The following is a 12,965-nucleotide window of genomic DNA, read 5'->3' on the forward strand; positions in this document are numbered from 1 at the left end:
CCTCGTCCCCCTGTCCGGTGCACAGAGCCGGTGTCGGGCTTGGGGTGAAGCGGCAAGGTTCCAGGGGTCCCAGCGTATTGGAGGGTTGTCCTCGGTGCGGCGGGCGGTCGCTGCTGAGCTGGGGGAGCCGCCGCTCCTACAGTGGGGGCTTGGCATCACACACCGAGCCCGGTGCCGATGTCTCCACGGACGCCATCTTGAGGTCAGGCATCGTGGTTCGAGGGTTGCCTCCAGGCCCAGGGATACTTCGGTCCCACCGCCCGGGGGATGAAAGGGCAGGCACCCCCCGACGGGTCTCGGCAGATGCAGGGGGCCGCTGGGGCGCCGGAATCAATGCCTCCGGGTAGGGGTCAGGGGTGGGCACTCACCGCCCTGTAGACATCGCGGTGGTTCGCCGGGTCCGACGCCGCGGAACCGGCACAGTCAAGTCGTCGAGACAGACGGGGTCGACGTGGAGGCTGGGTCAGACCCCCTTCCAGGACCAGGCGCAGGCAGTACAGGGTCTCGGAGCGACAGTCGCCATCTTGGGTGCGCTCGGGGAGCTCCGGTATGAAGCTAGGTCGGGTCCACGCCGTACCAGGTCGGCCACGTCTCCCGACCCGGGTCTCCTCAACGGCCGGTCGGTCGTGTCTTTCAGGTCCCCTTATCAGGGGGATCAGGTTCGTAGTGGCGCTGGCCTCATCGGAGCCGAGCCGCGACCGCCATTTTACAGCTTGGCGCGCGGCTCCGGCGGGAGGCGTCTTTGGGGATTCCCCGTGGCAGCCTAGTCCACAGCACTTCAGGAGGGTGCCGCTGGATGTGGGGGCACTCTATGCGCTGATTTTCAGAAGTTGGGGCTCCCGGCGATCACTGGGACAGGGCAGGATGCCAGCCCGATCGCGGAGCCTCAGCAGAACATCGTGCCTTGCTAAGCCACGCCCCCCCACACTTCCGTGTCCTATGTACAGTATATGGAACTAATTTAATTTCATTAGCTTTCATGGACCCCCAGATACATTGTGTCCTCTGAACAGCTTGTGGTATGTAGCATGTGGTTGTTTCAGATTCTCAGTGTGGTGTGAACGTGCCTATCAGGGTGAGGACCTCATTCACATCTTGCATATATTTTCAATAGGAAGTCCCAAAGGCTATGGTGGAGTGGCTATATTGGTTCATTATCAAAGGTATTTTCTTCCTTTATCTGCAGGTATATATGTGCATATTTAGCGAGATTTTATGAGTGTAGAATTGTGTAGAAATCAGCCTATATTTGAACGTGTCTTGTTTTCTATTACAGGCATCCTTTCCCTGCAGACCCTTTCCTTTTCCCTCCCCTTGTTTTTTATTTTAGTTTGTTATTTTTCTCCCTCGCCTAATGGCTCGAACACCCTGTGTATACCTTTCAGGGTGTTGGTGACATTTGGAGGTGGAACCATTATTGCAACAACTGGATCCCGTGGAGGTAAACCTGACAGCTGTAATGTGAAGGCTACGATGTGGGCTGTCCGGAGAGGGTCGGCTCGTGAGGTAGGCAAAGCCCGGCTGGATAAGCAGGCGTCCAAGGCAGCAGCCTGCGGTCAGTGAAATACCTTGAAAAGTGACCACTAGCCCCGCCGTTCGGCTCACGGCATCCCAAGAAGATGGAGATGGATGTTCTGGTACGTTTCCCTAATGGGCGTGTAGGCGCGCTGGTGTGCAGGGGCCTTTGTAAATGTAAATGTAGTATACTTGTAAAGCGCACAGCTGCCCCAGCAACGGGGCGTCCCGGCGCTGTATAACTCTGGGAAACCCGTCCTGGCTTTCCCTGTGGGATGGTCCCTTACTGGGAGTCCCCAAGGTGGAGCCAGGCATCCCCGGAATTGGTGGGGCCGTTGTGGAGATTAGGCAAGCTAATGCCCAGAGTTGCCGAGTGGAACCCCTGATTAGAGTAAGCACCGCAGCGAGAATTATCGAGTCCGCTGACCAAGGTCCACGACCCTGCCGCGTCGGGAATTGAACCCTGGTCCCAGGCTGACTTCTGCTCTCAGGCCTGCCGCCTCTAACCAGTGAGCCACACTACTCCCTTTGCAGTATTGTCAGCACGAGCCACCCAGGGGGGGGGTTGGATGGGCCAGGCGTTGCCGCAACAAGGACGGTAAGTGGTTCACAAAATGGAGGCCGAGCCAAGATGGCGCCTAAAGGATCGCGTCCAATGCTTGCGCGATAGGTAGATCAGGGTCCCGGCTACACCAGACTAGTCGGTTTCCTACAGTAAGGATGTCAGCTAAGACAGTGGAGTATTAGCAGGGCGTATTGGCCAGGCTGTTCTGGAGAGAGTAGGTCAAGAACTTCGGGCCGGCCAGGAGTAGCTGGTCAGGCCGAGCAGTGGCAGAGTGCTGTTAGTAGAGGTCCCCGCTGCAGGAGAAAGGCTTGGCTTGCAGAGAGAGGATCGTGGGAACAGCCCCAGGCGCCACCCAGTCCACGCCACCAGGAGGAGCCACAGCGAGTAGGTTATAGTGTCAGAATGGGGGGGGGGTAGGGCGCCCGGGTGCAGAGCCGTTTACTTGTGTCCCGGAAACCAGCCCTGTAGTCTCTCAGCACGTCCAAGGCTTGGTTGTAGGGTTTAGTCTCTATGAGCCGCCGTTGTAGATGAGAGGGAGCAGGCCGCTCCAGGGAGCAGGAGAGCAGGCCCCATGTTCTGGACCGGAGCGGCTCCGCCTGCCGCACGGGAGTGGCAGCCAGGACAGGGCCGCAGTCCAGCGCCGGATCGGTGCAGCAGGAGCGGGGGCAAAGCAGCAGGGCGTCTCACCTTCACTCAGGCGCAGGCCGTCATCGGGGCCGGGCAGCAGGGCGTTCGCGCCAGTATTCTGGCGTAGTGGTGCCAAGCAGGCAGCCCTGCATGGCGGGACACGCCCAGAAGCCTCGTGGTCCAGTGGCGGCCGCGGCCGAATCCGAGGCAGTCCCGCAATGGTCCAACGCAGCGAGAGCAGGGGCACTGCAGACGAGCCCCCCACCTCAGCTTACGTACAGGCTGTCAGCGGGGCTGGGTATCAGGATGTGTTCTCAATATGCCGGGGGGATACCGGGAGGGCCACTTCGCGCGGCCAAGCAGGCCCAGAAGCCACGATGTCCAGTAGCAGCCGTGGCTGATTGAAGGCCCCAAGAGGGAATGGCGTGTGCTGCTATGAGTCGGAGGTGACCACAGGGCATCAATCACGGTAGGAACCCCAGCATGTGTGGTATCGCCGGAGTCCCCGCCATCTCGCGGTGCAGATGGTGATGGTTGCGGGTATGAGGTTGCACTGTAGGATAGGATGAAGGATAGAGTAAGGCTCAGAAGGGCTGGAGCCTCACAGAAGCGCGGCCATCTTGGTCAAGCACCACCTAGCGCCCCAAGCTCCTTGCATAACTTTACCCATGTTAAAAGTGACTCAAAAGTGGCGTAATAAGGTTGTGGATCTGTTTGTCAGACTGTTGTAACCTATCTGTTGTCACTGCTCGTTGGTAATTATAGATTTTACAGAGAAGCTGCTGTACACTACGCACTCTGGCCATAATATCAAGCCTGGGCGTCAAAATTATCGCCACTTTATCGGAAGGAAAGAGTTGGTAAAGTGGCGATAATGGGTTTGATAATATGCTCTATGGAATTCCAATCGAAGCTCATGTTAGATGTCCTTCAAATCTAACATGAGCTTCGATTGGAATTCCATAGAGCATATTATCAAACCCATTATCGCCACTTTAGCGGCACTTTGCTGCTGATAAAGTGGCGATAATTTTGTTGCCAAGGCTTGATAATATGGCCCTCTCTCTTTTCAGAAATAAAGATTACACTACAGTTTTGCGAGTGTAGTGTACCTGGTACATTTCACTTGTTATAGTGCTGCATTCAAGTGGTGTCTATATGGAAGTGTCTACTGCGTTACTTACGCCCGTTATGCCGACTTATTTCTAATGCATTGCTATGTAAATGTAATGTAAATGTATTTGAGCTTGTAAAGCGCACTGCTACCCGTCCGTAGGTTTCCTGGCGCTATATAACTCTGGGGAACCCGTCTTGGCTTTCCCTGTGGGATGGCCCCTGCTGGGAGTCCCCAAGGTGGAGCCAGGCATCCCCGGAGTTGATGGGGCCGTTGTGGAGATTAGGCAAGCTAATGCCCAGAGTTGCCGAGTGGAACCCCTGATTAGAGTAAGCACCGAAGCGAGAATTATCGAGTCCGCTGACCTAAGTCCTCGACCCTGCCGCGTCGGGAATTGAACCCTGGTCCAGGGCCGACTTCTGCTCCCGGGTCTGCCGCCTCTAACCAGTGAGCCACACCACTATGAAGGATTTGTAGATCTAGGCTGCTGTGCTTACCTTGTATAAACAGTGCGGCCACCGGAGTTCACAATTCGACTTGAACTCTGCTTCTATACGTCAAAGTATATTCAATACGTTTGAGACAATTCCATTGCTGTTGCTCGATAGGCCATGGTTGCTTCTGAAGGATGTTTGCTGAAGGAAACAAAAGGACATTTTGATCAGTCATCGTAAACTGAGTTGCGTAACTACTATCAAAAGTGAATTTTAATGTGGGTTCTTAATATTCCGTAGTTAGACTGTTGCAGCTTCAGCAAATAAAAGGAAGATCAATAACTTAATACAGGCCTGGGACGGCCTCGTGACGCAGAAAACAAAATACTATCATGGACGCATAGAGGCCTAAGCACGTGGCAAGGTACAGAAATATGACACAGAAATTTATGCACGCACAATTTTTAAAATTAGAGGTGATTAGGACCTTGTGACTTATAAAGAAATATTTCAATTATGTAAGCACAATTTAAAACCATTGAGGGGTAGGAAAGCCATATGAAGGAGAAAAAAATAGAATTATGCATATACAATTTTCAGTGGAGGCTGATGTTATGACGTCTTCTCTTACCTTTGCTTCTGTCGTCTTTTGTCGTGTCTTCAAAGGCTGCGCTTTCGCTGAGTCTGGGGTGTTTTCGACAGTCTGTCTGTCACCGCAGCACAGGCAGGCAAAAGAGAACGTGCTCACGTAAGTGCCCACATTATATGGGAACCGCGGGGGCTGACCAAGCCCAGGGCCGTCATTGGTAGCGTTTTCGTGTTGTGCAAGAATGACGGCCCTGGGGTACATCCCATTGGGTAATGTATTGGTTTCCAGGCTTAGTGATAGCAAGCATGCTAGGTGGTAGCATGTGGGTAGTGTGGGCGTGTGTGCACCGCGCATGTGCAAGTATGAGTGTGTGCACTAACAATTAACAACAGAGAAAGATGGGGGTGGTGCTATAATGTACGCAGAGGCAGGCCCAGAATCGGATCTGCAATGAGTCAACACTTCTAATCATTCTCTTTAGCGCACCCTGAGCTCTGATTTGTCACTGAGAGGATGATCGCACCATAGTTTGTACTGCTTATCATACTCAGCGTGTACCCGCGCATGCGGTACGAATAAGCTTTGACCTTACGCGTCGCATTAAAGCTTCTGTGTGACGTCATGTACGGCGTTCTGTACGCGAAAGGGGGCAATGTTTCTACTTGGTTTAAAACATTTATTTATGTATTTAATGTACATACTAAGGGCAGACATTTGGGATAACTATGAATTTTTTTAATACTTGTAATAATCATATATTACTTTTAAAAACAATTACACAAATCGCGGTAGAACATCATGCGTTCTGTTATCGAAATAGCTGCGTAAGCGCATCATAAGCGTACGCAAAGGCATGTGACTTTAAAAGTAGAGATTTGATTGGTTCATAACTTTTGCTATTGCGACTGTTGAAAATTCCATCCCATTATAATTATTCGACTTTGAGTTTCTAAAAAGAAGCATTTTTTCGGAGAATCTTCTCAAATAGAAGAAAGATCACAATAATAAGAGCAATGGAGTCATCTTCCAGCAGTTCTTCAGAGGGAGATTTCATTCCTGAAGAACGTCCAAAGAAGAGGTAAGAAGATCTAATTTGGAAGTTTTTTACTTTTCCAGAAGGACAAAAAAAGGTTAATGCTCCAAAAGTAACCTGTAAAATTTGCCAAACAACTCTTTCAAGGGGTGATCCATCTAACAAATACTCCTTTGGAACAGCAAATATGGTGCGACACATGAAGAACTTGCACCCCAAGAACTTTGCTCGAGCTGCAAGACGGAGAATCCACTTGCTACTGCACCAAGCACATCAACTGCGGCAGCAGCATTTTCAGCAAGCAGTCCACACCCACAAATTGATTCTGACTTTGCTAAAGTTAAAATTCTATGCATTTATTGCGATAAACTTTTGTGTTATGGGGAACAGTCTATAGACCTGATGAAACGCAGGATGCAGGATCATTGCTGTCCTCGACATTAGTTGTTTTTTTTTCATTCTTTTGTTCCACTTGGAATTCGTTGAGAAAACACACAAAAAACGACAAAACAAAAAAAAACAGTTCTTTTTAGAACTACCTTCACTGGTCAAAGAAAGAACTATATTTCTATGTTAGTGTGTAAAAGTTTGTCAGAATGAATGTGTAGTTCATAAATGAATGAATGAATATCTTACTAGTGTATGGAGAATGTGAAAGTGCAGAACTATAAGGAAGTGCTACAGCATAAATCTATAAGGTATTTATCTATAGTATACTGTAGTATGTCCGAAGCACTTGAATGTAACATATGTACATAAATATGTTACAAGTCTATGCTTTAATTTGTGCTGCTGATGAAACTGCCTGGGTGAATTTGTATGTGTTAGGGGCGGATGTACAATCCCCTTGTGCCTCTTTTACACAGCCGTTGCGTCACTTTTGTGACACAGCATTGGTGCAAAAGATGTGCCTTGGTGTGTGCTACTAACAATGTGACGCATCTGGAGGGTGTATTACATTTTAAAGTGCTGCGCCAGAAGAGGCTTTCTTGTGCAGAAGGGGGTGCAGCAACGCCTCCTAAAAGTGACTGAGTGAAATGTATGCAAACAATGGGAGGGGTTTGGTCCAGAAGGGGAAGGAGGGGAGTAGGACCACGAATTCAGTAAAGAGAAAATTTACCCAGACCTCCATTCATTTAGGATCGGAATTTCGATCACAACCAAAGAAAGACCAAATTAATTATGTCTATCTTGGCAATGATTTTTGCCTCTCTTATTTTATTTTCATAGAAAAAAGTTTGTCAATAATTTTAAGGCCAAACCAGGAACACACCATCAACTGCACAAAAAAATCGCATTGATGTAAACCCAATAAATACAAAACTGATTGTTACATATCATACATAAATCTCCACTGAAATTGACAATACAATTAAACACACACGAGAAGACAATACCTCAATATTCAAAATTATAAACATGTCAAAAAAGTTGTTTTCTAAGCAAACTATTTATATGCATATACATTTAAGTTCATCACATTATGATACAAATCAGACAACTCGAGAACAAGTTACTAACACCCAGAGGGAAACTAATCCAAGTTTTTAGGTGTTAAACAATCTAGTCGAGATTTAAATCTCACATAGCCGACGCGTTTCGAGTTCGGGTTTTATGAATTCCCAACTCTCATCAGGGCAGGGTGAATCTTGTCTTGGACAACTATTTTTGACAAAAAAAGAAAAACAATTCGGGTTGTTTAGTAATAGCTTCATTGAAGCCTACAGCACCTAACTTCTTAATTGATTCGATACATAGCCACATACCTGTGTGGAGCCAGAAGATGCGTCTGGCTTTCGGTTATTCTCCTACGGAGTGGTTAAAAAAATCTGCAACAAAGTTTCAAAACCATATTTAATTTGTGACCGTGCCTGACTACTGGTTGTGAATCAATATGTGCGTAAAAGTAGAAAGGGGTACCTTACGCCACCAGCATTCGAATAAATGTATAACATTTCATTCAGTCACTTTTGAGCTTATGCTGCATCAAAACCTTGCACATGCTTGAAGGAGGTGTAAGGATTGATACAGCATTGTGAGCATAGGGCCCCAAGAGCATTGGTGGAGCGGTGTTATACTTGCAATCGACGTCAAGCAATTATTAATCCAAAAATTCCTTTGCAATTTAGTTTTGTTATTATTTTATAATAAGAATATGAAATATAATCTGAAAAATAAAATAAATATAAATATTTATATAAAAAATATAAGAAATTAGTATACAAAGAAAGACATAATAATGAATACATTTATAAATTATCATTTACAAAACCTTTGAAATTCACTGAAAAAACCATAGGTTTCACACACGTTATAGTTAGAAATTAGCATTTAAAAAACCTTGCAAATTCCTTGAAAAAACCATAGGTTTCACACACGTTATAGTTAGGAATTAACATTTAAAAAAGCTTAGAAATTCATTGAGAAAACCATAGGTTTCACACATTATAGTTAGCTAAACATTTCTCTCATACAAAACCTTTGAAATTCCTCCGTTATAGTTAGCTCAGCTAACTATAACTTGCGCGCCCGCAATGCACTGCTGATGATGTAACATATTACATCACTCATGACATCATCCAGTGAATGTTTGTCCTTCTGAAAAATAAATATTTTTTATATATGTATATCTAAAGGTCGATGGAAGAATAAATGGGTAAATAATTGTCTAAATGGAGAGAAATGTTTAGCTAACTATAACGTGTGAAACCTATGGTTTTTTCAATGAATTTCTAAGCTTTTTTAAATGCTAATTCATAACTATAACGTGTGTGAAACCTATGGTTTTTTCAATGCAACGGCAGTTGGAAAGCCATTGAGGAAGGGAACGAGATTCCCGAAAAGCGTTTGGCTGAATCTGCATGCTGATGCTCTTTCTACGCTGCTACCTGTTGGCAAGTTGTTCCCAATAAAAGATGAAACACGTATCTGCCGGCTGGCTTCCTTTCATTGGGGTGACCTTGTGTGTGTGAAATATTGAGCGGCTTAGTCCAAGCCGCGAAAGGAGGGCCACCGCTGGTGAGCGGGACTACGCTGACACCAGATGATGTCAGCACATTGTAGGAGGCATTTTCACTGGGGACAATTGAAAAGCAGGACAGGGTGCAACACGGGACCGTGCATCGACCCACATGGGTTTTACTTCGAGTTTAATTTTGCCCTACAAGACTGACTCACTGGAGATCACTCTTTCGCACTACAGGAACCACAATGCCTTGTCGGCGACGCCCACTGGGGCGGGACCCTGGAACTTAATAAGTGCGGAGAATACAGTCTTGCAACGGCAGTTGGAAAGACATTGAGGAAGGGAACGAGATTCCCGAAAAGCGTTTGGCTGAATCTGCATGCTGATGCTCTTTCTACGCTGCTACCTGTTGGCAAGTTGTTCCCAATAAAAAATGAAACACGTATCTGCCGGCTGGCTTCCTTTCATTGGGGCGACCTTGTGTGTGTGATATATATATATATATATATATATATATATATGAAACTAAGCCCAGATAAAACAGAGCTGGTTTTGACAGGTGGTTGCACCAGTCCCTGGTCCCCCCTCTTTTGGCCCTCCTCCCTTGGTCCCCCTCCATCCCCGTCCTCCTCCGTCAAAACGCTCGGCATTAAGCTCAACAACCAACTCACCTTGCACTCCCAGGTAAGCTCGGTGGTTTCCTCTTCTTTTCTTTCTCTCCGTACCATCCGCAAGGTCTCCCGCTTCTTCTCCTTCACTGCCCTAAAATTAATCGTACTAGCTATGGTCGTCTCTCGTTTAGACTATGGCAATGCCCTTTACTACGGCATGCCTGCCTATAGCGTACGACGACTACAGCTGGTTCAGAACCAAGCCGCCTGCTTGGTTTACAACTTGACCAAATCCCATCACGTCACCCCCCTCTTAAAATCCTTGCACTGGCTCCCCATCCGTGAGCGCTCCCAGTTCAAGGTGGGTTGCCTCACTTTCCAGGCTCAGCTAGGCTCCGCTCCTGCTTTCATCTCCTCGGAGATTAAAGCCTATGCCCCCGCCAGGGAACTACGCTCTTCCTCTCAACACCTTTTGATAGTCCCCCGCTTTCGCCGTAAAAAATGGGCAGGCTCAAAATTTTCCACACTTGCCCCCACCCTCTGGAACTCCCTCCCAGCCCACCTGAATTGCTCTACCCAATACTCTCTCTTCAGAAAGGCGTTAAAAACCTTTCTATTTTCTAAAGCCTTCCCCCAATAATCTCTCCCATGTCCCCCCTCCCGTTTTGCCTCTCAAGGATCCAGTAAACTGTAGCGCCATGAAACCGCCAGGTGTACGCGCGCTTTAGAAATAATTTAAAACTCAAACTCAAACTCAAACTCAAACTCATATATATATATATATATTCCCACGTTATAGTTAGTTGGACTCACTATAACTCACGCGCCTGCAATCCACTGCTGATGATGTCACATATTACATCATTCATGACATGGTCAGTGACATCACTGATGACATCACTGATGACATCATCCAGTGACTGTGTGTTTCTGTAAAGTTTAAATATGTTTTACATATTGAACAATGAGTGGATGTATAAGTGTCTGGATGAAGGATTTAGTAGGTGCGTGACTGACTGTATGAGTGAGTGTTTAAATGTTTCTTACTGAATGCATGGGTTAGTGACTAAACTGTCTGAATGTGTGCATCAGTATGTCTGTTGTTGTGTAAGCTGCTGCATTTGTTGATCAGTAGCTATATGAGTGGCTATATGGATTATTGATGGGTTGCCCAAGTATTTGTATGTGAGACTGAGTGTGTGTGGGGGTGGCTGGGAGGTGTGTGACTCTGTGCATAGATGTGTGAGCAGTTGATTTACTAGGTGTATGAGGTCAAGAGTGCATGTGGAAACAGCTGTATGGGCGGTTGACTGTGTGTATGTGTGTGTTGGTGAGTGAATGAATATCTCAGTGCTACATGTCCAAGTAAGTACATATGTAAAACAAATTGCATGTGAGAGTTGCCATATATAAATAACTATACATGAGTGCCAGTGATTGTGCAAGTGGCTGTATGGATCAATGTGTACTTGTATCAGTGATTGTATAAGAGAGTAAGTAAGTGTTAGAATATGTTTGAATAAGTAAGGTTTTGTGTGTATAACTTTATAGATGAGGAAATGGGAGTGTGATTGATTCTTTGCATGACTGACTAGGTGTGTGAGTAACTCCATGGATGAGTGGCAGTGTGTGAGTGTTTGTATAGGTGTATGAGTGCATATCATAGTGTTGTATTGCTGAGTGACTGTATGTATGAGTGATTGTATGGGTGAATGAGTGGATGTGTGTGTAGACCTAGGAATCAGTGAGTGCGGATGTAGTAACTGGTATTGGTGTGTCAATGGTTTCAAGATAGGTAGTCTGTATTTAAGACTTGGTGTATCAAAGGTTAGATTAGAGTGTGAGGAGGTGCATCGTATTATCACATGAATGATGTCATCAGTGATGTGATCACTGATTTCAATTGAGATGTCATCAGTGATGTCACTGACCATGTCATGAATGATGTAATATGTGACATCATCAGCAGTGGATTGCGGGCACGCGAGTTATAGTGAGTCCAACTAACTATAACGTGGGAATTTTAATGGTTTTGTATGAGTAAAATGTTCAGCTAACTATAACTGGTGTGAAACCTATGGTTTTTTTTAGTGGATTTCAAAGGTTTTTTAAATGGCAATTCCTAACTATAACGAGTGTTAAACCTATGTTTTTTTCAGTGAATTTCAAAGGTTTTTTAAAAGCTAATTCCTAACTATAACGAGTTTGTAACCTACGGTTTTTAAAGTGAATTATTAAGTATTTTTAATAGCTATTTTTTATAGCTATTAATTATTATAATTTTTATGAAATTATTTCAATAATGTATATTTTTCTAACATTCATTTTTCAATGTATTTTTCCTGTGTTTTAAAAAAAAATCTTTTTACCCCGGAGCGCTCAGGGTACGCGCACCCGTAAACGCACTCGTACACGTAGCGAGAGCGCTATTCCCACCTGCGAAAAAATATATAATTATGTATTTAAAGTAAATAATAATGCAAGACATTCAGTGGCATACTCATAAAAGTACTAATTTTCATTTTTAATAACCGTATTTCACCTTTAAACGCATTTAAGAAAATCTAGCAAAACGTCATTCTAACGTGCAGCGTAACCACCTCGGAAGCGCCTCCGTAAGCGCCTACATACGTGCCGCATTAGCGCACCCGGAAGCGCTCCGGAGTGCGTAGCGTAAGCGTGTCAAGCCATGTGACCTTAAAATAACACTTTTCATTGGTTCATAACAGTTTTTTTTCCAAATATTGAAAGCCCCCACCCATTTCCCTCACTACCACTTTGAACTTGGAGAGAGCAAGAGCTGTTCCCTGGTTCTTCTGCAGCATCGACAGCCTGATTCATCATTCTCCCGTTTTGCGAGCCCCTAATAGCGAATCATAAGGAATCGCTATTAAGGACTTGCAAAACGGTATTCATGTAGGAATTGCAAAAAATATTGCGATTCCTACATGTTCCTTATTTGCGATTAGCAAATTGCTAATCGCAAATAAGGAATAACTCCCCATGCATTCCTATGGGCCTACAGGCCCATAGGAATGAATGGGGAGTTATTCCTTATTTGCGATTAGCAATTAGCTAATCGCAAATAAGGATGCGAATTCAAGGGTGCAGAGGTGTCCAAAGGACCCCCTGTAGCACCCCTGAAATGTAATCTACATTGGTGTTGCGCACACACAGGTGCAAAGGACATGTGTGTGTGTAACATGCAACTTAGAAAAATGCATTTAAATGCATTTTTCTAAGTTTTTGCTATTTACCGAGAGGTCTGACCTCTCGGTAAATAGTGGCCCAAAATTGCAATTTCGCAATTTTAAAATGATTCATGAATTGCATTTAAGGAATCTCAAATAGAGATTCCTTAAATACAATTCTTTGCAAATGTGCGAATTCTTTAATAGCGAATTTTGCATTTGGGATGATGAATCCCAAATGCAAAAATTGCACTCGCAAAAGGCAAGATTCTGAGAATCTTGCCCTTTGCGAGTGCAATTTAGCTTGATGAATCAGGCTGC

This window comes from Lissotriton helveticus, chromosome 7 (assembly GCF_964261635.1).
Source record: "Lissotriton helveticus chromosome 7, aLisHel1.1, whole genome shotgun sequence".
Lineage (NCBI taxonomy): Eukaryota > Metazoa > Chordata > Amphibia > Caudata > Salamandridae > Lissotriton > Lissotriton helveticus.